Below are 23,095 nucleotides of genomic sequence, written 5' to 3'. Positions count from 1 at the left end.
TCATGGAAATACAAACAACGAGATGTTGTTGAAGAGCTTCGAGGATATCATATTCCTAACTCCCCTTCTTTGCCCCCAGCACTACTTTAGCGAGGAGATATCACTACACACCTACTAGAATGGCCAAAAAACAGAACACTGACAAAACCAAATGCTAGTGAGGATGTGGAGCTGCAGGAATGCTCATTCATTGCTGGTAGTAATGAGTGCAAAATGGTACAGCTAATTTAATAGACAATTTTATGTCTTCTTACAAAACTAACAACAATCTTACCATATGACCCAGAATTGTACTCCTTGGTATTGACCCAAAGGATTTGAAAACTTAAGTCCCCACAAAAACTGGAATATGATGTTTATAGAAGCTTTATTCATAACTGCCAAAATTTGGAAGCAATCAAGAGGTCCATCAGGAGGTGAATGGGTAAGAAACTGTAGCGCACCCAGACAATGGAATATTATTCAGTGCTAAAAAGAACTGAGCTACCAAGCCATGAAAAGACATGGAGGAACCTTGAATGTATAATACTAAGTGAAAGAAACCCATCTGAAAAGGCTACATACTGTATGGTTCCAATTACGTAACTTTCTGAGAAAGGCAAAACTATGCTGTTAGTAAAAAATATTAGTGACTGCCATTAGGGGTGAATGGAGGAATGAATAGAGAGCACAGAGTATACCTAGGGCAGTGAAAATACCATGATGAATGTCATTATAAATTTGTCTAAAACAATAGCGTGTGCAACATCAAGATTGAGCTATAAGGTCAACTACAGTCAACTATAGGTGATTAGGATTTGTAAAAGTGGGTTCATCAACTGTAACAAATAAACCACTCTGGTGGGTAATGTTGATAACGGGACAGCTATGTGGGGTAGCAGGAGGTATATGGGAAATGTCTGTCCCTCCCCTTCACTTCTGTGAAACTACAACTGCTCTTTAAAAAATTATCTTAATAAGAAAAACTAAGAAGCTTCACAAACCACTCAAACTAGTTCTCTTCCAAAATCAAGCAGTTTTTCTCTTTAAAAAAGCTTAGCAGTATTTGGCCTATATTTCTATAAGGCAACAAGCAACAGAAACTGTAAAGTGGCTGCCATACTCCCTAAGAAACTAACTCAGAGTCACTTGGATTTGTCACTAAGCTTACAAGGCTGTTTTTCTCAGAGTAGAGAAATATCTTTCTCTATCAAAAGTAGGACTGTAAAAAGGATTAAGAGGGCAACATGGCTCCTTATGCCCACCCAAACTTACTCAAACCCCACAGAATTTTGAGTTTATGAGCCTTAGATATGGATGGTAAAATGATGCCTATTCATGGAGAAAATACCAGAGTAGTCACAATGAAACTCATAACAGATAGCATTTAATTGAGCACTTACTCTTAACTAAATTCTTTATATCCAATGCATAATGAATACTGTTATCACCTTTATTTTACTAATGAGGAAATAGGTTAGAGAAGTTATTTCTCAAGGGCATAGAGCTCATTAGAAGTTGATTGAGGAATCAAACCCAGGATATTGTGGTGTCTGAGGCCATACTTTAAGCTAACATGTAGACTAGTTCCAAAAAATATAAAATGTTCAACAATTATCCAGAGACTAGTGCTCTTTATCTTACATGCATGATTCCCATGACCCTAAGATTTCTACATGAACACTGAGAAGAACATCATGTAAGCTCAGCATGCAGGAAAAACAAAGCCTAAGAAATACGTATTTAGTAAGTTTCCAATATTGACTCTTTTGCCTGATTATTTACTATTTTTGTTAATCAGTTTTACTATGATGTGTTTCACTGGGTTACCAACAACTTCTACCTGGATTGAAATGGCTTCTTCCAGGCCTATCAGTTCAGAGATATTATTTGAAATGTGGTTAGATTTCTTGAGCCAAAATCCAAGGGTTGAATCTTTGAACGCTATAGCCTTAGACAACCAGCAAGAGTGTAAAAATACACATCTCCGCATCACTTGGAATCCTAGAAACAGATGGTACACACAAATTGGGTAATCTAAGGAGAGTCATACACAGGCAGGGTATTGGGAAACCACAAAGTATTACATTATTATCATTCCTAAAGTGTAAGTGAGCAGTTCCCAGAATCTGGAAATAAAGAGCTCTGTAGAAAGCACTATAGCTTTGGTTAAAGGAAGCAGTCAAGTCATGGTGATGTCGCAGGGATGAACCCAGAGAAATGAATACCTGCACCATATCCTTCAGGCCTCCAGTCTCTTACCAGCTCTTGGCATCAGCCAGAGGGAAAGAGAACCCACTGATGTCATCTACATAGGTGAGTCTTTCCAAAGGACAGAGCACGGTAGATGAGGGCAGAGGGAATATCTAGAGTGGAAATGGAAGATATTCAGCACACCCACCCTGACTAAAATGACCAGACATATGCTGACATATTTTCAAATATAAATCATGGGCAACTGTTACTCATCCTGCATTTAGCTGAGTAATGAAAAAGGGTCTCATAGAATTTTAATGGAGGAAGTAAGCTTAGAGGTCTAGTTTTATCCCCTATCTAAAGCATGAGTTACTGCTAACAATACTAACAAAGTGGTCTCAAACATCCTTAGGTGTGACCATCTAAAATGATCAAGAATTTGCTTATCACTAACTTAGACAGGATTCCTTAAGTTTCAAGTGACAGATATCCAATTTCGACCACTGACCTAACTGGGACACTTCTTTGTGTGGCATTCATGTAAAGCTGAATCCAGGGGTTCAAACCACATAATCAGAAGCAGGGCTTTCTCTGTATTAGATTCACTCTCTGGCAGGATCTTTTATCATGTTGGCAAGATGGTTGTCAGTAGTTCCAATCTTGCACTCTACCCACCTCAGATGCAAAGCTTCAGCAAAATTCATCACTTGAATTTCACTGGACTGATCTGTGCCATGTTTCTATTCCTGTCCTACTGGCAGGGTTGAGGAGGATAAAGTAATTTAATTAGTTGGCCCTAGTCAAGTGCCCACCTTGAAGGTGGATGAGGAGAGTTTATCCCATCCAAACCACCTGGATTTAGTTAGGAAGAGCTAGTCTCAGAGATAACTCAGGGAGCTTTTATTCTCAGAAGGAGGGGAAATGGGTACTGGGCAGGAAAAAAAAAAAAAAAAAAGTCTACATACTTACATGACTAGAGAACTCTTGTGAAATCTTCTTACTGGTTACATGTATTTGTCCTAGCTCTGTCTGGTGGAATCATGGAGAGGTTATCTACACCTGCTTCTGCATAAAGTTCTTCATGTATCTGACAATATCCCTCATACTTCTGTATTACTCTAAGTCCTCACTAGTCAAGACACCATCAGGAGCCTTTATCTACTCTTCATGGAATGTGTTTTCTAAATCTCATGTCATCCTGGATACTCTCCTTTGTATTCTGTGCAGCTTATCAATGGTCCTCTTAAAGAGTAGCTCCCAGAGAAAGACACCAAATGGGTAACACACACAATAATTTAATATTTATCGAATACTTTCCATTTTCTAAGCACTTAGGAAATGCTCCAAGAATATTACATATTTTAACATATTTAATCTTCACATCAATCTTCTGGAATAGGTGCCATTATTACCACCATTTTATGAGGCATTGAGAATCTAAGTAACTTGCCCAAGGTTACTTGGCTAATAAATGAAATAATTTAAATTCAAACCCAAGCAATTTTGCCTCCCATGTTCATACTATGATCCACTTCAAGAATCAAAAGGCAAAGCATTAGTGTGTAAGGTTTTGAGGGAAAATTTTTCAATCACATTAGTAAGTCAAGAAATGGAAATTCTCTCAACTTAAGAGACCACTTTCAACTATCAAACTGGCACGTTGTAATAACAGCCAAAATTAGTCAGAAATGCAAATTATCTTATGTTGGTGGTATAAGCAGTAAAATATTTCTGTGAAGCCATTCTGCATTATGTTACCTAGAGTCACAGAAACATATCCTTTAGAAATCTATAACCTATGGATGTATTCAAATCCGTAACTACCCATGATGTAAAATGTTATAAATAACAGCAAGCACCAGCAACAACCTAAACATTGAGCAATTAGAAATTGGTTAAACAAATTTTGAGACACCCTTTCAATGGAATATGAATCAATATTAAAAATGCTGGTATACGGGGTGCCTGGGTGGCTCAGATGGTTAAGCGTCTGCCTTCGGCTCAGGTCATGATCCCGGGGTCCTGGGATTGAGCCCCTCATCGGGCTCCCTGCTTGGTGGGGAGCCTGCTTTTCCTTCTCCCTCTGCCTGCCGTTCCCCCTGCTTGTGCTCTCTAGCTCTCTGTCAAATAAAATCTTTTTTTAAAAAATGCTGGTATACAATGGTTAATAATACACAAATGTTTTTTTTTTCTATTTCACTGAATGAGTTCCCAAAAAACGTTTATTAAGAGAAATTGGAGTGGAAGAGGAGGAGCTAATTATCTTTTATAAGGATTCTGAACAGAATGAATCGACATAGTAGCTCCCTCAACAATTCAATTCATAGAAGTAGGATGCCTACCAATTGTTTTAAAAAAGATTTTATTTATTTATTTGATAGAGAGAGCAAGAGAGCACAAGCAGGGGGGAATAGTAGAGGGAGAGGGAGAAGCAGGCTCCCCGCCAAGCAGGGAGCCCAATGCGGGGCTTGTCCTGACCTGAGCCGAAGGCAGACGCTTAACCATCTGAGTAACCCAGGAGCCCCCCAGTTTGTTTGTTTTTTTAACATTTTATTTATTTGAGAGAGAGCGCTCATGAGAGGGAGGGACAGAGAGAGAGAGAGAGTGAGCACGAGCAGGGGGAGGGGCAGAGGGAGACGGAGAAGCAGACTCCCCACTGAGCAGGGAGCCCTACTTGGGGGACTCTATCCCAGGACCCTGGGATCAGGACCTGAGCCAAAGGCAGATGCTTTACCAACTGAGCCACCCAGGTGCCCCTACCAATCATTCTAGATGCACATCTATTTCAGAGGATGAGTATATCTGAACTGAGAGTTAACTGTGTCTGTACCCCACATTGGCTACAACCACTTTTTATCAGATTGTGTTAACCTCTGGTGGATACCAGCATCTCAAGTAAAGGAACATTCATCTTCTACCTTCCTCCAGCAGTTGTACATGAGTGAAAAGCTCTATTAGATCTTTTTATGCTACTTTTGGACAGAATTTCCAGCTTCTTTATCTCTAATCTTTTTAGAAAAGGACATCTGGAGGCATAAAGAAAATTATTTCTGTCCTATATGAGATCTTCCTCATTTTCCCTCTGAATTTAGTTGAAAAATAAAGTCCCAACCATATGTAGAAGACTTTTCCCTCTGCTGTACTAGCCAAGCCATGTAACTTGAAGCACAATATTTTTGTCTATAAAATACCATGTTCGTTGTGGAAGATGTAAAAAATAGGACCAACTTTTGAAAAATGAAAGAAGAGAAAATAATCCATAATCCTACCACTACAAGTACCACTTTTAACATTTTGTCTATTTCTGGAATTTTACCATAGAAACACATACGTGTGCTTTAGACAGAGGTGAAATCACACTCTGAATCCTGTGCTGTGGCTCTTACATAATCACTGAAATAACAAAAATATCTTTGCCTATCATTGCATATCCTAAAGCAGAAGGTTTACCATATAGATTCCAATTTGTTAAAAAAGAAAAGTTAAGGATTCCCAAATGAAGAAAACAAGAGTCTTTTGATGCTTTTGGTATGTGCTAATACTACAGTTACCACTAAAAGCAACTACAGATGAGGAATGAAAAGGGAACAAAGGGGATCTAATATTTATTATTAGTAAGATCTTTTACTAAGGACTTCACTTTCATGAACTCATCACAATCATAACCCCTTGAGGTAAGAATGTTTATTCTCCTTTTCCCATATGAAGAAATTGAGGCTCTGAAGGTTATATGTGTTGACCAAGGTTACGTTACTATAAAATGGGAAGCCAGGACAGAACTTGCTTCTGTCTGATTCCAGTCACGTTACTATAGAATGGGAAAACCAAGATCCAAACTCGGTTGTGTCTGACTCCAAAATTTTCATGCTATTTACACTTTACCACTACTTCCTGGAAATCCTTTACACACGAATTCATTTAATTTTTCGGACACATATCTATTAAATGCTTACTAGTTTTCTAGGATCAGAAACTGTGCATGCAAAACTAAATAAGCCGGACTAGGTACCTCTCTGATGAAATTTACATGCCAGAAGGGGAGACAGGAAAGAGACAAACACATGCACAACTAATATCAACCAATAGACCCTCCTTCCCTCCCTAATAGTCCCATAGGAAATGAGGTCCAAACTTTGGGCTTTTCTAAAAGGGGTCTCTGAGTCAAATAGCTGTGTCCTGGAACCATTAAGCATCAGGTCAGTTCAGACTGCAGGGCTCTCACCGGAGAAGATGAACTATTTTGGCTTGCGTTCTCCTGGTACTGGCTGACGATATGCACCCTGCACAGAGTTCAGTCATGAGGGGTTTTCCTTCCAAATCAACAGTCATGAGACTTTGGAGTCAAAAGACAGAAAAACACCATAGCCTCTATACTGTCACAGTATACGGTCAGTACACAGCATAATGCTTTAAGAGCATGAATTCTGGATCCAGACTCTGTGGGTTGAAAGCCTCCACCAGTAACACCAGATGAGAGGGCTTGGGCAAGCTATTCAACTACTCCTGGACATGATCTTTTCAATTTACAAAATGAACGTAATAACAAGGAGGAGGAGGAGGAGGGACTCCTGGGTGGCTCAGTGGTTGAGCGTCTGCCTTCGGCTCAGGTCATGATCCCGGGGTCCTGGGATCGAGCCCCGCATCGGGTTCCCTGCTCGGCAGGAAGCCTGCTTCTCCTTCTCCCTCTCCCCCTGCTTGAATTCCCTCTCTCGCTGTGTCTCTCTCTGTCAAATAAATAAATAAAATCTTAAAAAAAAAAAAAAAAAAGGAGGAGGAAAAGAAGAACTTACCTGATAGGTTATTGTGAGCAGTAAAGGAGTTGAATTATATGGAGAATCTTGAACAGAGCCAGATATGTAATAAAGGCTTTATTAAGTTCCATTACTATAGCATTGTGATATGATGCCCTGGGATCCGTGGTACCGGAACACATCTCAACATTATGAGCCCCAGAGACAACAATGTAGGCATCATTTGGGCCCTACCACTCACTGCCTGAATGATACCGAACATTTCTCCGAATTTCATTTTACTCAACCTTAAAATGGGGATTGCAACAATACCTACTTTAAAATATTATTTTGAAAATAAAATGAGATAATTTAAAAAGGTATGGAACCATATGCTTAACATATGGTCAGATTCTACAAAGTGTTAACTATGATTAAACTTACAGTCACAGAACATATTAGCAAGTCACGCTCTCACCCACCGCTCCACCATGCACCGAGCTAACCCTCTTACAGGGACATCAGGGTCTTTGGTTGTGCTCATTCACCTAGGCCTCCCATGGTGAGAAGAAAAATATCCGATTCTATCAGGTGAGGTATTTTCTGTAAGTGAGCCAAATCAGGAAGCCGAGCCATGAGAATTTTGAGACAGAGAGACAGCCAGAGACAGAGAGCAGGAGTGAGCATATGTTAAGAAACAGATGACCCTTACGGTCTGAGAGTGCACCTCTAGGCTTGCAGTTTACTTACATGTTGCTCTCTATTGTCATACCACTTTTTGTATTCCTCTGGGTATATTATAGTATCAGTATCCTGTTTTGATATTCTAGAACTATTATGTAAACTTAGAAAAGAAATGAGTACTGCCATGAAATTTCATATGGTGCTTTCCAGGTGTCCCCAGTGAACTGTGTTATGCTAAAACTGGAGGCCAAGTTCCTACTGATTCCAAGTCAGGACTTTGCTTTCTTTGCTATCCTATTATGCCAGGAATGCATTTTCCCTTAGAGTGTCAGACAGCCTCTGATAATTGAGCAAAGTCTAGCTCTTGTTTTGGCTTTTTAACATTTCCCAGCTTCCGGCACAAATTCTCAAGTATAGATATAACTGATATGCTAGGAAACTAAATTTTATATGGAGGTATCAGAAGCACCTGCTCCCATGGTATTTCTCCTCACTCCAGTATTCGCTGGCGCATTCAGTAAGTTTACCGAGTGCCTACTGTGTGCACTGCCCTGGGGATTCAGCAGTGAACAAGATAGGTGAGTCTCGGCCTTACTGACTGTACATTCCAGTGGGGGAGAGAGATAAATGACAAAAATGCAAATAAATGTGAAAAATGCTATGCAGAAAATCCAAAATGAAAGTGAATGAACAGAGGTGAAAACTGCCCGAGAGGAGTATCAAGAAAGACCTCTCAGCAGAGATAATACCTGAACAATCCTAAGACTTGGATGTAAGAAAGACATAGCAAGGTAAAATCCAAAAGAAAATGAGCCAGAAAAAAAGTATAAAGTGCAACATCCTTGAAGTGGGAAAAAGGGGACTAATAATAGCAGCCTATCATTGAAAGCACAGGATATCCACAGGACCAAGCTGCAATGGATAAAGACATTAAGACCAAAGAGTTATCCATACTGCAGTGTTCACTGCAGCACCATTCACAATAGCCAAGATATGGAGGCAAGCTGATTGCCCATCAATAGAATGAATAAAGAAAACACGGTATGTATTTACAGCCGAATACTCCTTAGCCTTAAAAAGAAGAAAATCCTGGGCGCCTGGGTGGCTCAGTTGGTTGGGCGACTGCCTTCAGCTCAGGTCATGATCCTGGAGTCCCGGGATCGAGTCCCACGTCGGGCTCCCTGCTCGGCGGGGGGTCTGCTTCTCCCTCTGCCCTCTTCCCTCTCGTGCTGTCTCTCATTCTCTCTGTCTCAAATAAACAAATAAAATCTTAAAAAAAAAAAAAAAGAAGAAAATCCTGCCCTAAGTGACAACATGGATGAACTTGAAGGATATTATGCTAAGGAAGTAAGCCAGTCACAGAAATCATGCTTGATTTGACTTATAAGAGGAAACCGAAAGAGTCAAACTCATAGAAGCAGAGAATATACGAGTGTCTTCAAGGGACTGGAAGGTGGAGAGTACACAGAGCTGTTATTCAATGGGTACAAAGTTTCACTTATGTTAAGAGAATGAATTCTAGAGATATGCAATACAACAGAGCGTCTAGAGGCAACAATATGGTATCTAGCGCTTTGAAATTTGTTAAGAAGGTAGATCTCATGTTAAATGCTCTTACCACATACAGACACAAAGGGACATAGGAAATTCTGAGAGATGATGGATAAGGTCTATTACTGCCTTGATTGGGGTGACGATACCATGAGTGTTTACCCCTGTCCAAAGTCATCAAATTGCACACATTAAATATTTGCACACTTTTGTAGATCAATTATATCTCAATAAAGCTGCTTTTAGAAGTGACAGCTAGACTGTTAAAAAAAAAAAAAAAAAAAAAACAGAAACAAAAACCTAGAGACACCTGACTGGCTCAGTCACTAGAGTGTCCAACTCTTGATCCAGGGTTGTGAGTTCAAGCCCCATGTTGAATGTAGAGATTACTTTAAAATCTTAAAAAAAAAAGAAAAGAAAAAAAACCTGCATGTCTGAGATAACGACATGTTAATCTATATTTTGCTTTCTGCAGTTACACAGCAGCTGAGAAAACTGCCTTTCTGGAAATACAGTCTTGTGTTTATGGGCATGAATGACTCCACAATACATTTTCAAGGCATAAATCATTTTCTCTTTACTTTTTATGCTTCATAATGATGCTAATGGCTGAAAGGTCACCAATTTCCTGGCTGTTTATAGTCAGCAGGGTTAATTTTTTCAACTGGTCAGAAAATGTCAAGCCCATCAGCAACATTATTCACTTCATTAGCTAATACAAATTTAATGTTTTGGGGATCAAAGAAAAGATGCATTTGAAGAATACCTTGGAATAAGATCAAGAATATTATTTAAAAGGGAAATTCTCTACTTAAATTATCATCAACCCTACAGCTGATTATCTTTTTCTCAGAAAATGACCCCATACATCTGCATGTCAAATGACTGTATATGTCATTTTCCAAATAGCCCTGAGCAATGCTTTAAAAAACCTTTAGAATCATTATATAATCATTCCAATAGCAAATATTTATTAAGCCCTTAATATGTGCAAGTCTCTGAGACGAACATTTGAAATAAATTGCTTCACAGAATACTCATGACATTCTCATGAGGAAAGAACTATTGCTCTCATTTTGCAAATGAGGAAATGCATGCTTCCAGAAGTCTAACTGGGGGAAGGTCACCACGTCTCTGAGGCCTCACCCCTTGAGGTATTTGGGTGTGAATATAGGCACTGGCCTTGGCTGGCTCTGATTATAGCTTGAAGTCAAGGAAAGGGCTACTTCAAGATTGAATGGCAGTAGAAAAACACGCTTCGTGCCCAGTTCTGCACTAGCTTTGCAACCAGCCTTCCTTGTTTCCCACACATCTGTTTTACTGGAACATTCACTATTGAGACAAGAAACTGGATTACCTAAAACCTTTCCTCTTTACACACCTTGCTCCAGCCACCCTAGCCTCTGTCTCTGGATCATGTTATAATGCTAGTACATGGTAAATCCTCAATAAAAATGTGTTAAATGCATTATAAAATCGTACAGTTGAAAAAAACATAACCTGGCCAGTTCCTTGATATCCCCTAATTAAACACAGTTTTCAGAACTTTATTTGTATCCTCATTTGAGCATCACATCTAGGGCACTGAAATTAAAAAAAGGCAAAGCAAGATGCACAACTTGCTCAGTTACTGACACTCTAAATGAAAACTCATCCTTTACATAATGTGACAGGAAAGGAAGTGATAATAGTGACTTGAAATCAATAGGAAATAAACCTGCAAGTAAGACATCCTCAGTTCAACATCATGGAAACTTTCAGCTGTCTCAAAAGAAGTCAGCTAATTTCCTCACTAATTTTACATAGGATTGCCAGAATATCTTAACAGGGAAAAATCATTGTGATATAACTCCCACGGGTAAAGTAACCAAAAATAAAATAATGTTAGAGAATAGTATCACTTTAACGATTCCTTAAATAGGTTACATAGATACTCCAGCAACATTTGTCCCATTTTTTCACTAATTATTTTTCCCCTGCTGATAAAATGCTAAACCCTAAGCCTTTGAAAAGTTTTGTTGTGTTTTTTAATCAATGCTATTTATAACCCAGTAAATCGAATATTCCAGAGCTGATGCTAAAATGTTTGCCCCAACAAAGCAAAAGGCGAATTATCTGCTTTCCTATTTCAATGATATAAGCAGGGGGAGATCAGACCTAAGTGCCTAGAGATGGCCAACCCCACAGGATAGGAGGGCACCAAGGTGGCCATGACTGTCAAAGGAATGTGGGAAGAGAACCTACCTATTTTTACAATTTCCCCAATAGCTAGCCCTTAAAAAACTGATGAAAAAAATGGGTTTATGGTTAGATTAAAAGTAAAAAGGGGCAAAGGGAGAAGGAGTAGAAAGAGGAGGAAGAAAAAGAAGAGGAAGAGAATTAATAAGAGGAGGAGGAGGAAAAAGATGAGGAGGAAGAGGAGGACAACAATGACAACCCTGGAATGTGGACATGGTGCCTTGTACATGGTATTGAGAGACCAGCAAGCCTACGGTCTCAGTACCCTCTCTGCTAATTACAAGGGTAAAGCTTAGGAACAGATTTGAAACTCTCCAGGACCCAGCTTTTAGGTCTCTAAAATAAAATTATAATGATTCCTATCTCAGAAGCATGTTTAGTGATAAACAAAACGAACTACTTAGGAAGAAAGTTCTCTGTAGAATAAAATGCCAAACAATTGCTTTTTGTGGCAGTTTCCATAGCAGTTAGGAGTGACTAGAATTGGTTCATTTTTGCTGAAATCCCAGGCAGTGAGCTGAATGACTTGGGGCAGGTGACTCCTGCCCTCAGAACCCTAGTTTTCTTATCTATAAGATGGGAATAAGACCATGTTTGTGCTAGCTGTTTTCTATTACCCCTCACAATTGCTCTCCGTGTTTGCCCGTCCTGCTCTCAGCTCAGAAGAGGACTCTGTGGAGCCGCTCAACAGGCTACCTTGAATCTAACTTCCGGTTAGATGTGTCCAGTGGCAAGCACAGATGAACAGCGGTGGGGTCTATTCCTCTGGATCCCTCCCTAGTAGGGAGGGCTTCTCTGTTACTCACTGCCCAAGTCAAAGCTCCAGTTAAGTGCCCTTCTCCTATAATCACAAACACTCTCTGGGTTCTGCTAACAACTCCCTCTCCTCACCCCTGCAGGTCTAGAGGAGGTTACAAATACTGCAAATAATTATTTGCAATAGTTAGGGTGCTTCACCACCCCCTGTTCATCTTCTCTCAGTTGTGATCACAGTTTAGTAAATAGTCACTTTATTAAAATGTCTTTAGTCTGTAGGAATGTCTCATTGGTTTCCTGCCAAGACCAAAACCATAGCTGGTACACTAGGAAGGGCCTGAGGAAATAAGCCCTCCTGATGGAATCCTGAGATTAGGTTGCTCAAGTATTTAAGAAGAGCATAGAGACTTTCTTTGTAGGTGGTAAACAAAACACCGGTATTCCATGTGGCACAGTGGCATTGTCATTGTTTGAGGTCTATATAACTGAAGACGGCCTGGCATGAAGTGCAAATAGAAGGCAAGAGACTGGGAGATTAAGTGGCTGTGGCACTCAGTTTCTAGGTTTAGAATGTTTTGGGGGTTGGTTAGCTGCTTCGGACAGTCCCGGCGAGCTAACAGATGCCCTGAGAAAGGAAAAATTGGGCTCTTTAACTGCCCAGCTCATAACTCAAGTGGAAGATCAGGAAGCCATGATGATACCTGGGTTGTAGCGTTCTCCAGTGGTCATAGGGCTGCTATGTCTGGGACTGACTGCAAGTAACACTGAGTTGGGATGCCAGTTAAATGCCTAACGGCACCAGATCTTGTATGTAATGGCTTTAATGGAGAAGCAGGGAGACCATGCTACATGAAGAGGCTACACTGAGGCAGAACAAAGACGAGGCTAAGAATCCAGCATCCCTGAGTCTCCTGGACAGAAACAGGGATCCTGAATCAAATACATACATACATACATACTAAAAAAATAAAACAAAAAGAAAAGAAAAGGTGACTCCTAGCATAGCCAAGACAGGAATTCAAAGCCTGGTCCGGGAAGAAATAGCATGTGTGTCAAAAACAACCGAACCAAACCAAACCAAACGTGAGACATTGCCAATTTATATAAAAGAGTAGTAAGTTGGGGTAGCATGTATGGGAGTGGACACTAATAGTGTTAGACCAACTACGTCAAAATATGAAACTTCATTTGGGGCAAATTTATTGATAAGAGTACCATCACCTCACAGGAAATAAAAGTAGGACTGTGCTTGGTTGGCTAATTCAACTGTGATTCAAGAAGTGCCTAAAGCTAATGAAGTTGAGAGGTCAGATCTTCCCTGGCATATGTGTAGGTGAAGGACTCAGAATACTCAGGGAGATGGCATTGGCAGAATAAACCTTGTATTTAAGCTCCTCAACCATGCCCTAACCACCATAACCCGAGGGGACATTCCCTTCACTAAAATATTTTAAAAATGCATCCATAAGGGGGCATTGGTCTCCTTTGAAAATGATATATTGGCTGTGCTCCTAGGCTAGAAATGACTAGAAGTATTGCAAAGGAAGTTGCTTTCCTGACCTCAGTGGTAACAATGGGGTCCTGGAGGAGTAGAGGGAGGTTATAGGAAATAACTACTATTATAATGTATGCGGGAAACATACACTTGAGGGTTTTGATGTATAGGAAAAAAAAATGGCAATGATTAATGGGCTATCATATCATTAGGCATTAAAAAAAATGGGCAGTTTTCTAAGTTCTACTTTATATATGTGAGTAAGAAAATTCTAGGTATTGGTGATGTGGTAAGAAATCTAACTCGCATCTTTAGGGCTAATCATGAACTTTAATACAGGATTTAGACCTAAGCTAATTCAAAAATCTAGACTCTCTTGATCTTGGTGGAAGATACCTCCCTCTGAGGACAATCTCAAGCAAGTGACCATTGAGTTGTGCTATAAATATTCATACAAATCTTCCTTAAAAGGATTCTGTGGACATTTATCCGACTCAGAGTTATTCGTTATCAACTCTGTACTGAAATTGATTCCCAAGACCCTAAAACACAACTATAATCTACCATTCTTAATGGAAGTCAGGTGATTGATTATTGACCCAAAACTGTCTCACAGTGGGTTCAGTGCGAAACTGACTGATGTTGTTTTTTCCCTCTCATCCAAGAACTTAGAGTGGAAAAAATATACAACTTCCAATTTTGTTCCTTGACCCACTGAGTAAGAGTTACCATGGTAAGAAGTGGAAGTCTCTGGAATTTTTCCCCACTCCAACCTTATTCTCTATGGGGTTACTGCAGAGATTAGGATAGAGGAAATAAGATTCACCAAAGACGTGACGTGTGTTTAATAGGTGTTACTAACTTACCGGTGTCTAACTCCAATGTTTGGCCTTAGCTAAACCTAGGGTAATGATATTTAATTTCACAAGCATGTGAAGTTATGACACCAAAAATGTTACAGCAGCAATAATAATCATGTAAAACGATGTGGCTTTTTTATTGATCACCTAAAAGCCCTAACGTGGGTCAGGGTAGAAAGGTAACCAAATCAGCCAGCTGAATAGAAGCTTGTATTGTGGAGGGTGAAAAAGGAGACTTTAAAAGTCTATTTCCCAGATGTGTTCAACAAATATGGACTAATATTTGACTGGGGTCAATAAACCAATATTCCCCTTGCAATGCTAAGCTCAGCAGCTACCACAGGAGGACCTTCCATAAATGGATCATTCTTCCTACAATCTGATTTAGTTCTTAATAGTAAATATGAAACCTAAGGAGGAGAGCAATGACTTTAGATAGATTGACATGTAACTTAATTCCGCAGAATTTTTTTTTTAATTTCACCCAGTGAAAGACCCAGGAACTCAGATATTTGAAATCTACCAATATTACATAAGGTTATCCACCCAAATTTGTAGTTGAACTTCATCAGTAACCTAAAGCCTATCAATGTTTCCTCCTTTTACCCTGGGATCTTTACTAGCACATTTCCTTGCTACCAAGTAGCAATTAGATTCACTTTTATCCACATCTTAGTTTCCACATTTCCAAAGTGGATTAATGATTTTTCAACCATTACTTGGTATCACTGGAGAATTTTCCTTTCCTGACCTCCATCTTCCTGGAGAACTCTGCCTCAGGTACTGCTGCCTCATCTTCCCACATGAGTCAAAGGGGCTTAGAACAGTTGACCTACTTTCTGGTGATAGCTTGGTTTCTCTGGAAATGAAGTCCTTAATCATGTGGACGGTCTCTGAAAGTACATGTCCTACTAGGTAATCCATGACATCTCAGATGTGCCAAGAGGAGGAACAAAAAAAAAAAGGATGGCTTCTTTGCTAGAAAGAAAATACAAAATAAACAAAACACTCAGAGTCCCAAAGCTAAACCTTTCAAGGTTATAAATGAATGTAAGTTTCAGGTATCAGGAAATTCTTCACAGTTGCTAAAAAGCACAGGCTTTTAAAAACAAAGGTGACTGTTAAAAAGAGGTTTGGACCAAATCCTCAAGGTAAACATAATATTAAATGTTTCATTTCTATTTTTCTGTAGAATCCAAACAGTTTTTTAAAACCTATGACCTGAGCTACTTTAGAAATTGGGAAGGGAAGGGAGAAGTCATTCATGCAAGGATAAAGGTGGGACCCCATTAAGGTAAGAAAACGCTGATCTCCTTAGACACTATCTATTACCAGTGCCCATCCTGGCACTTGACGTACAGTAGGTTTTTAAAGCATATTGCTTGAATGAATGCACAAAGAGAAAAAAGACAGGCTGAAAGTTTTCCCAAGATAATCCTCACCTACATGATTCACCATCTCCCCATAAAATGGGGAAAAATACAGCTGTTCCACACCCTTTTTTTTTTTTTACTTTTGCTTGTAACTCAAAAGGAAACAAAGAATAGGCATGCAGGATCAATTACTATCTTTGATTATCTGTCTTAAAACAATTGTTCTCCATAAAATCCTCTCCAGGATTTCATCCAGGAAGTGGTTTATTTGTCTAATATATTAAACTGTCCAGAAAACAAAACAAAACAAAACTTAGGGCAATACATTTTATTGAGTGTTCCAATTATATCCCTTTATGTTATATTAAAGTAAGTTTTTCCATCCTCTTTCCTATATCCTTTCCCTTCCTCTTTTCTGTCTTTTCTGTCTTTCTCCCCCAGTCCCAGGCTTATCAGCTCATTTCCTTCCCATCTCTATTCCTTTATTTGTGGTAAAACATTTCCCATCTCTTCTGCTTCTTATTTAAATATCATCCTTGTCTCCTTGATAAAACAATTTAATTACCTTCTAGAAAAAAGCCGTATCTAATCTTAATTTCCCCCCCTTCTTCATAATTGGATAATTGCACATTTGGTAGCTTAATCAAGTTAATTGCGCATGTGCAAAAAATGCTTTAATATGTAAAAGACACTGCTTTATTTAGATGTTAGCAAAAGGAATTAATGTTTGGGTTTAGAGAATTTGTGAATAGATTACTTTATAGCTTCCACATCCTGTTAATGGTACCTGGGGCCAATATGACTTCTGTTCTTAATGAAGGAATGGCTTCTTACAGAGTTTGCATCCTAAAGAAAAACTGAATGAAGCATATTTCTCAGAACTAAAAAGTCTGTGCTTTTACTGGCATGGGGTCACTGTGGTAGCTTCTGAGTGGACTGTCCAAAGCGGCAAAATGGTAGAAAGTAAATGGAAGTGACATTTAGCACAAAGGTCAAAGAACTTGCTCAAGACCTAATTTATAAAGGGTCCTTATTCAAGTTTTATGACTGAAGACCCTGGGGTCTAGAAGTTAGTTTATTAGTTTTTTTTCTATCCACCATGGGTAAAATGTTAGCAGAAGTTTTTAAATGGATCCTCCCAACACTAATCTTTCACCCAAGGGAAGGTTTCTATAGGAAATGGACTTGAGGGAAACCAGTGGCTACTTCACCCCTCCTTGTGGTCAGCATATGTAAAAGTGAATGCAGATCATGAGCATCAGGTTGTTTTGATGAAAAGCTGATGCCATACTGTAGCTTTAAAAAATTTGTCCCCACTCTAATACACTCCCTGCTTCTGGAAGATGCTGAAGAGGGTAATGGGTTTGTTACTCAGACTCTGAAATTCCTCCACACCATAATAAGGGAAATTCTATTTTCTCTAAGGTTTAATAAACTAGACACCCTTGAGGATAATGCCTGTCTCTTATTTGTCTTGGGGTCTCTAACATTAAGGACACACAAACATGACCAATCATCAGTACATGACAAGACTGAAAAAAAGCAGAAAGAAAAAGGGTGACAGGTAAGCAGACAGGAAGAAAGGAAGATGGGAAAAAAAGATGGAAGGGTGAGATTAGAAAGAGAAAAAAATGGGAAAACAGAAGGACACATAAAAATTATGCAGGGTCAGTGTAGTAATTAGAACCTAGCAATCAGATATACTTTATTGTAATTACTTCTTCATCTGGAAACTGGGGCTAATAGTATCTAGTGTGTGGAATTTTTGTGACCATGAGAAATAATTTATTTTAAGGGCCTTTTTATATATTTTTATATATTGGCTCATTTCTACTCTGGACAGGGTAAAACTTCACTTTTCCCCTCTCTTATCTAGGTTACTCCTGAAAGTCTTTAATCCCAGCTGGGGTAGAGAAACATTTATGAATTTTCTGGGCTCTTGGAAAGGAGGTTGTTCAAAGGGGATATGCCAGATAAGGGACTGCAAACCATTTACGGGCAAAAAACAAGCATCTACTGGGTAATTAGCTGGTCAGTGGTTACAACTGAAACTCAATGGAAAGTCTCAAGAAGAACAATCTGGTGCAAACACACCTTCCTCCTAACTCCCCCCAAAGGGGCAGTCCTTGCTCCAGGGACACGGAGTCTCAAAATGTTACCTTCTCCTCCCATATGATTTTTCTTCCTCTTCCTCTCTTTGAATTTACATCTTTGTCACTTGCTTAACCCAGTGAGTTTTGCTCATGCGTTTGATTGATAACTGTACATTTGCAGTGTTAGCTCCTGCCTTGCTAGTGGGGTACTCAAGCTCACTTAACTGTTCACTGTGAGGGCAGAAAATATCTCAAGGTACAACAGATTCAGTGAGATGGGGAGAGGGGAGAAAAAAAACAACACCTTAATGCTTTAAAACTTTTGCATGTGTCATGTAAAACAAGCAAACACATGACAGATACTCAGTCAAAGGTAGCTATTATTTGCAAAGACAGAATGAACCATGATAATATTGATACAATATTCAAACACAAAAATAAGTAACTGTTAGGGCTATCTGCGAAGATATACATACCCTCACCCACAGAAATGGTTCTGATATCAAGACATGATCACACACACACATACACACACACACAGGTAAGAAAATGTTACTGACGTAATTAAAGTCCCTTGGGAAAGCAGGGAAGCCCTCTCAAGGCAGGTTTAAAATGGCTTAACAGAGCAAGGAAAAGAGACATCTCAGAGAGTGCGCCCCACTACCAAGTCAGAAGCTAATACTGCAAATACACAACCATAGAGCAAACTCAACATCCAGACCAAATCGTGGGTGGAATCTGTCTGCCTATGTAGGTGACTATCACGACAACCATTGTAAAGTAACACAGGGGAGTGCCAAAGAAGAAATGGGAATTTGTGGTATGGTCAATAATTTTTGTAAGAACTGAAAGAAGCCAACATTCCCCCATGAACTAGAATTGTTAGAAAATAATATGCATTGGATACATTCATTCCAAATCATCTGAGTCAAGCCCTATGCCAGGCAGCAAGGATAGAAAATTAATATTGGACACGGATGTCCTTCTAAAGGAATCTAAAGTCCAGAAGTAGACTAAAAATTATACAACTATAGAATATGCTTATTATTCATAATTATATATAGCACATATTCTATACATAGTGAGAGTAATTACCTATAAAATGAGCATCAAGATAGTAGTATAAAGTTGGTGCATGAAAGACTCACTGAGTTACTGATTCTAAAAGAGTGGAACTGGGAAGATAATCTGGCTGAGCCTAAGTCCTTGACATGAGCAGGCTGTGGCAGGGGTAGAGCACTTCTGCTGATCCCAGGTCAGTATGTCAACTCAGGCCACCCCTCACCATAACCCCCCCTTCAGCTTCTGGGACAGAGTCAGTGTCGAAAAATAGGCAAAAGGAAAATTATAATATCCCACTTCCCCCAACTCAGAAATATGTAAGGGCACATTAGTATCCTGACAAGAGCCAAATCCTCTGCTTATGGAATAAACTTGACCTCATTGCAAAAATCCTTGAATTTAACAGGTATTTTAAATGCTATCTCTTAAAACCTCTAAAATTAAAACTCTAACATGTGTCTGTATGTTTGTCGCTATCCTCATACTGACTCACCCAAGTGCTCTTTTTCTCTAGAGGTGGTCAAAAGAAAAGCAGCTCTAAAATGCTCTCCAAGTTCCCACTGATCCCAGTATTATCATCTCATCTCTTTTAGACACAGAAATGGTTTCAAATTACAATTTCAGGATTGTACTAGCTAGCCACTTCATAATCTTACAATATTGCCTTGTATTACTAAAAATGCCAAAAAGAAAGTCTAACAAAACTGCTTCTTATTTCCCCAACTACACACACATCAAGAATCAGAGCCAAAGAGAACATATGAATTAGGCAAACAAAACTTAGGCCACTTGTCCCAAGATCCATAAGCAAATGGAATAAAATGATGAATAAAGATAGCTACAAAAAAATCAAATTCTGTGAATAATCTAGTCTAATATTATTAATCTGACAATAATGTCTGTTACATTGAGACAGAAAATACAGTGAGTGACCAGGGTTAAATCCCTTTGAATATCCCAGAAATTTATAAACAAAAAGACAAAGATCAAGAGAAATAACTATTCACTGAGCTGAACACTAATGGTCTCAGTCAAGTTCTGCCTGAGGGTAATGGAATACTCTTTGCCAACTCTTTTTCTTTTAAGATTTCATTTATTTGACAGAGAGAGAGCGCGTGAGATCACGCGCGCAAGCAGGGGGAGCAGCAGAGGGACAGGGAGAAGCAGGCTCTCCGCTGAGCAGGGAGCCCGATGCGGGGCTCCGGGGCTCGATCCCAGGACCCTGGGATCATGACCTGAGCTGAAGGCAGACATTTAACTGACTGAGCCACCCAGGCACCCCTCTTTGCCAACTCTTATTGAAGGAAAGGGGGCTGCATTTTTCACCAACTCTCTCCTTTCTGTTACCCCACAATACCCTCAGTTCAAACAAGAGAGGATCTATTTACAGACCCATCATCAGCAGTGGGCCAGGATGTTTGGTTCCTTAGCTAATGCCTGAGAGGCCTGCAGTGACAGGTGAAAAACGGCACTAAAAGTAAATCAGCAAATTAGCAAAAGCAATTCAATGAAGGATGGGTAGCCTAGTAAGTGGTGCTAGACAAATTGGATATCCATAGGCAAAGAGAAAAGAGTTGACTTAACAGCACACCTTATATAAAATCTAATGCAAAATAGATCATAAACTTCAACGTAAAATATGAAACTAAAGTTTACACACAGGCACACACACACACAAGCATAGGAAAGAATCTTCCGGATCTATGAATAGGTCAAGAGTTTATACTTGATACCAAATGTGTAATCCATAAAAGAATAAAATTTAAACATTGGACCTCATCAAAACTTCTTGCTCTGTTAAAGATCCAATTTAGAAAATACAAAGACATATTACAGTCTGGGAGAAAATATGTGTAAATCAAATAGCCAACAAAGTTCTTTTATCTAGAATACATAAAGAACTCTCAAACCTCAACACTGAAAAAAAAAAAAAATTAGAAAATAGGCAAAATCCAGGAAAAGACATTCCACTGGAGAGGATATGCCAATGACAAACACATGAACATATGTTCAACATCATCAGTCATTAGAGAAATGCAAGTAAAACCACAGTGATATATGAATGCATACCTATCCAAAAAACTAAAATTAAAAATAGTGATTATACCAAATACTATTAAGATGCAGAGAAACTGAATCACTCATACACTGCCAATGTGAAATGGTAAAGTCACTCTGGTAAGTAATTACAGAGTTCCCTTTAAAACTAAAAATGAACTTACCATACAAGCAAGCAATTCCAATCTTGGATCCAATCTTCCAGAGAATTTAAAACTTATTTTTACACAGAAATTTGTACACAAATAGGTCTATCAGCCTTTTTCATAACAATCAAAACCTGGAAACTATGCAAGTGTCCTTCAATGGGTGAATGGTTAAACAATCCGTATATTCAGTCTATGCAATACTACAAAGCAATAAAAAAGGACACACTTTCTGCACACTGTAACTCAGATGAACCTCAAGAAACTTTTGCTGAGTTAAAGAAAAAAAATTCCCACCTCAAAAGGATAAATACTTCATGATTCCATTGATGAAACTTTTGTGAAACAACACAATTGTAGAGACGGAGAACGTATCAGTGACTGCCATGAGTTAGGAATGAGCGAGGAGTAGATATGCCTATAAAAGATGCAGACTCTTCTGATGATGGCAAAGTTAAGTATCTTGACTACAGTGTGGATTACATGAAGCCACATGGGAGAGAGAACTACATAGAACTACGTGTGCGCATGCACACACACACACACACACACACACTACACTTAACAAAGGAATGCATATGTAAATGGTAAAATCTGAGTAAGGGCTAGGATGTACCAAGGTCAAATTTTCTGCTTTGATACTGTAGTAGAGTTATACACAATATTACCATGGCAGGAGGCTATGTCAAGGGTCACAGAATCTCCCTATACATTTCTTTGCAATTTCCTGTGAATCTTTAGTTATTTCAAAATAGAGAGATCTTTTTGAAAGTAAATTGGAACCTTCGGTCCAGACGCTATAGTATATAGACCCATTTGTACCCCGCTACTCCTCACTAGTGACAACTGCACACCCTAAAAATGGTGTAAGAGAAAAGACAGGTGGTAGTCTGAGTAGAGCTCAGAAGGGGAGCTGGTTTGGGAGAGCACAAGTAAAGGAGCAGCACTGTGGTAGGGGATGTTGGTGCCCCATCCAACAGTAGAGCACACAGACCTGTGGTTCCCCAATCCCTCACTCAGCAGAAGGCAGCCCATGTGGGCTCATTCCTCCCCCAGATGGAATGGCAGTCCCTTGATGACGTCAGGCAAACCTGAACCAAATAGCAAGGGGGATCCATTAGGAGTCTCACCAAAAATTAGCATCCTGGGAAAGTACCCTTCTTCTCATCCTGGTCTGAGATTCCCTCTTTTTGCCAAGTGGTACCCAGGTGGCAAATACTACTTAGTAAGAGAGACGAAGCAGCACAGTCTGCAGAGCCACTTTGTCCCTTCAGGCCCCCAAACTCCCATCCTCCTCCCAGAGACAGTGGTTGGGGCAGGTGGGATGGGAAACAAGGACCAGTCTCAGCAAGCAGCCTGGAGGAGGAAGTTGCTCTGTTTTGTGGCCAAGCCAAGGTTTTCATCCCCACCAAAGACAAGGAGGAGGTGGGCAGAACTGAAAGGAGGACCCAAATAGATCAAGCCTCCTCATTCAAGAAACCTCAACAGTAAACCAACCAACAAACCGAAAAACCCAAAAACCAAAAACACACACCCAACGACAAAAATAACAGCAATAAAAACAGTATGATTAACGAGTGGAGAAAATAAACGGGTATTTCACTGAAAAAGACATACAGATGGTAAATAAGAACCTGAAAAGACACTCAACATTATTAGCCACCAGGGAAATGAAAATTAAAACCACAAGAAGAAATCACTGCCGGGCGCCTGGGTGGCTCAGTTGGTTGAGCGGCTGCCTTCGGCTCAGGTCATGATCCTGGAGTCCCGGGATCGAGTCCCGCATCGGGCTCCCTGCTCAGCGGGGAGTCTGCTTCTCCCTCTGACCCTCCCCCCTCTCATGCTCTCTCTATCTCATTCTCTCTCTCAAATAA

General features: G+C 39.6%; 1 long non-coding RNA gene across 1 annotated transcript in view; it reads left to right on the top strand.

Annotated features, from left to right (window-relative positions):
* Positions 1–2,213: 2,213 nt before the first annotated feature.
* LOC118016770 overlaps positions 2,214–23,095 on the top strand; it is a 39,465-nt gene continuing 18,583 nt past the window's right edge. The window contains exon 1 of the long non-coding RNA XR_004680904.1: positions 2,214–2,295. This is a non-coding gene — a long non-coding RNA (uncharacterized LOC118016770). The remainder of the gene's footprint in view (positions 2,296–23,095) is intronic.

This window comes from Mirounga leonina, unplaced genomic scaffold (assembly GCF_011800145.1).
Source record: "Mirounga leonina isolate KUSES-001 unplaced genomic scaffold, KU_Mleo_1.0 Mir_168, whole genome shotgun sequence".
NCBI classification, from domain to species: Eukaryota; Metazoa; Chordata; class Mammalia; order Carnivora; family Phocidae; genus Mirounga; species Mirounga leonina.
The sequence above is the reverse complement of the archived record's forward strand: the minus strand, read 5'-3'. Positions and strand labels throughout refer to the sequence as shown.